The 3,495-nt window shown below is 35.9% G+C and overlaps 1 pseudogene; it reads right to left on the reverse strand.

Moving 5' to 3' along the window:
- Positions 1–448: 448 nt before the first annotated feature.
- Positions 449–1,254, reverse strand: LOC143665253 (small ribosomal subunit protein eS1 pseudogene; annotated as a pseudogene).
- Positions 1,255–3,495: the final 2,241 nt, after the last annotated feature.

A 3,495-nucleotide genomic window follows, 5' to 3' on the forward strand; every position in this document is an offset into this window, starting at 1 on the left:
CACCGTCAAAATGTTTATTGCATCATTTTACACAACCGAAAACAACATTGTTGTAAATGTTCATCAATGAGGTCCAGAAATGGCATAGATACAATAAATTGCTTTGAGAAGGATGAAATAAATCTTACTTACAAAATATGGTGTCACGACATACTGTCAACCAACGAATTTGCTGGTCACCATGCATTGGCCATTGCATCTCTGTAAATAAATGTGTACCTATTTATACATGTGTGTTGCATGTTCATATGTATTTGTGCATGCATGTGTTTGCAGTATGTGTGTATTTGGATAGAGAAGCCTGGAAAAAAAACCTCTTAAGCTGTTAAAAGCGGTCAATTCTGAAGATGGGAAATAGAAAGAAGTGATCTAGAGGATGAAAGGACTTTTATTTATTTATTTTTTCACAAATAAGACTTTTTATTTGTCACTTTTAAAAGTCTGAATTTTAAATAGATTCTTGGACCGGTGGCTCATATCTATCATCTTGTTCCACTTTAGCACCCATCTCATCTCCAGTTGCTTTTCTAGAACCTTCCAATTGCTTTTCCAGAACTACTACCTTCACCATGAAGCTACATGAATTTTCCCAATTCAAACTTGGGCTTCTTCAGCATTTTTACTTTTCTAACAAACACATCATGGAGAGGATAGATAGGTTGGCAAGCCTTTTCTATGTCTTTACAAATGCTGCCTGTTGTCAACTTATTAACCACTTCCCTCAAGTCATTTGTCTGCACCTCATGGGTCATGATTTCCATTATCTTATGGATTTGATGGACCTGTTGGTGCCGAGCATAAGAGGTCCTCTAAATCTGATTGTTGCTTTTTTTGGTAAAACCAACACAGAATAGATGAAGCAAATAATCATCGTTAGTTTTGACATCAACATGAGCTTCAATCATGGTCTGCCATTTTTTGACCATGAAAACACATTTTGTCACAGGTAAGAGCCACATCATGGAAGTTGGTTTTTGTCCTGGACATCTTCAGTAATCAGCTTGAATTTTCTAAATGCAACTTCATCATCCTGCAGATCAGCAAGGTTCACTTCAAAAGCATGACCCTGAGGCCATCAGATGCAATTTTGGTTCCTCGAGTCCTAGTAATTAGTGTTCCCCAATATTTCTTATAGTAAACATTGCTGGTACTTTCACATCATACCAATCTTTCTTAGAAAATAGATCAACAATTTTCTTCTTGGCTCCTTTTTTTGTCACCTTTTGTAAGGCACTTGTTCTTGCCAACCGCCATGGTGCCGTGCTGAGAGCCAAAAGCAACTTTTATTTTTAATTAATGTAATTCTGACCTATTTGATTTTCTAAAATGATAGGCATAAACTGCTTAAAAGCTAAAGTGACACCTCTCTTACCGTGAATATGTGGTAGGACATCTGACTGTTCCTATCTTATCACTCATCACTATCACCATTTCTATTTAATTCTATTACTATATGCTTGTATATGTTAAATGAGGAGGGAATGTCCATCAGCTAGCTATGGAGTTTTTCACAGTCATGCGAACTGCTTTGAATTTATTTATTAGGCAAAGTTTTTCCTTGGCTATTTGTGGATAATATTTAATTTTAGCCTAACACTGTGTGCATTCCACTGCAAGCTTAATGAGGAAAGTGCTCAAATGGAGCACCAAACAAATAACTGTCTTTATTAATAATAATATGTGAAGTAGCTTCCTATGGTACTTAATAACCCAGAGTTAAATAGACCTATCAATAGTGAAAATATATAAAGTTTTAAAATAGATGTCTTATCTCATTTTGAAATATGGAAAGAGTCTCATCTTTAAGAAAACAGACTATAATGATCAGTTAACAGTAAATAGTCAACTCACCTGCATTGTGGGCTGTCATTTTGAAAAGAGTATTTAGAATCTGTTTTATTTCCTTGGCTGCTCAAGGAAATACCATGCAATAGGCTGGCTTAAACAATGGACATTTATTAGCTCATGGTTTTGAGGGTAGGAAAAATATCCAAACTAATGTATTATCAAGGCAGTGCTTTCTTCTTGAAGACTGGCATTCTGGGGCTGGCTGCTGGTGATCTCTGGTCCTTGGTTCCTCTGTCACATGGCAATGCACATGGCGACCTCCCCTGGAATCTCCCATCTCTTCTTTGTTCCTTTGAATTTCAGCTTTTTGCCTCCTGTGGCTTCCTCTCTCTCTCTCTGTCTGAATGTCATTATGCTTATAAAGGACTCCAGTTACAGGATTAACCTCCATCCTGATTGAGTTGGGCCACACCTGTATTGTGATAACTACACCAAAAAGTCCTACTTAAATGGGTTCACAAGCACAGGAATGGATTAAGAACATGTTTTTCTGGCATACATATCTTCAAACCATCATAAAACCTTTGGAGACAGAGGATACAGAAAAGACGTGCTTTGCAAGAGATGAGTTTAGTGAGGATGAGCTAAGGTTAGTTAATGTCCAGAATAATAGAAAGCTTCCACCTTATTTTCTCCTTTCTTCTCTTTTTACTGCATAGCATTTAGGGACAGGCAGTAATTGAGGCAACCAGGAGCTACAAATAAGCTCAGGATAGCTACAAAGTAATTAGACAAGAAAAAGTAATACATAGTATCCAAATTGGAAAGGACAAAGTAAAATGTTTCCTATTTCCAGATGACATGATTCATATGTAGAAAATCCTGAAAATTTCACAACATAGTTGCTAGAGCTTATAAACAAATTCAGCAAAGTGGCAGGGAACAAGATCCACATGCAAAAATCAAGTATTTTTGTAGTATTTTTATGCACTAGTGTGAATAATCTGACAAGGAAATCAGGACAAAAATTTTATTTACAATGGCAGTGAAAAGAATCAAAGATCTAAGAATGAATTTGACAAAGACTGTAAAGGGCTTATACATGGAAATGGTGAAACATTGCTAAAATAAATCAAAGACCTGAATAAATGAAAGGACATTCTGTGTTCATGGGTTGGAAGACTAAATATGGTTTAGATATTAATTCTATCTAACATAATTTACAGATTCAATGCAACCCCAATAAAAATTCCAACAACCTGCCTTGCAGAAATGGAAAAGCCAATCATCAAATTTATATGGAAGGATAAGTGGTCTCGAGTAGACAAAATCATCTTGACAAGAAAGAATAAAGTTGGAGGACTCATACTTCCTCATTGTAAAACTTATTTACTAAAGCCTCAGTAATCAAAACAGTATGGTACTGGCACAGGGACAGACATAGAGAATACGTCTATGTTTACATATAGACATGTCAATATATATGTCTTGAATTGACATATTCAATCATTGAATTGTGGGTTCAGAAATAAATCTTCACATCTATGACCAACTGATTTTTGACAATGTTGCAAGGTCCATCGGATGTGGAAAGGATGATTTCTTCAACAAATATTGCTGGGGAAACTGGACATCCATATGCAAAGGAATGATGGCAGACTCTTTACCTCACACAATATACACAGTTTAACTAAAAAAGGATCAAAG

The sequence above is a fragment of the Tamandua tetradactyla genome, chromosome 21, assembly GCF_023851605.1.
Source record: "Tamandua tetradactyla isolate mTamTet1 chromosome 21, mTamTet1.pri, whole genome shotgun sequence".
In the NCBI taxonomy this organism is placed as follows: Eukaryota; Metazoa; Chordata; class Mammalia; order Pilosa; family Myrmecophagidae; genus Tamandua; species Tamandua tetradactyla.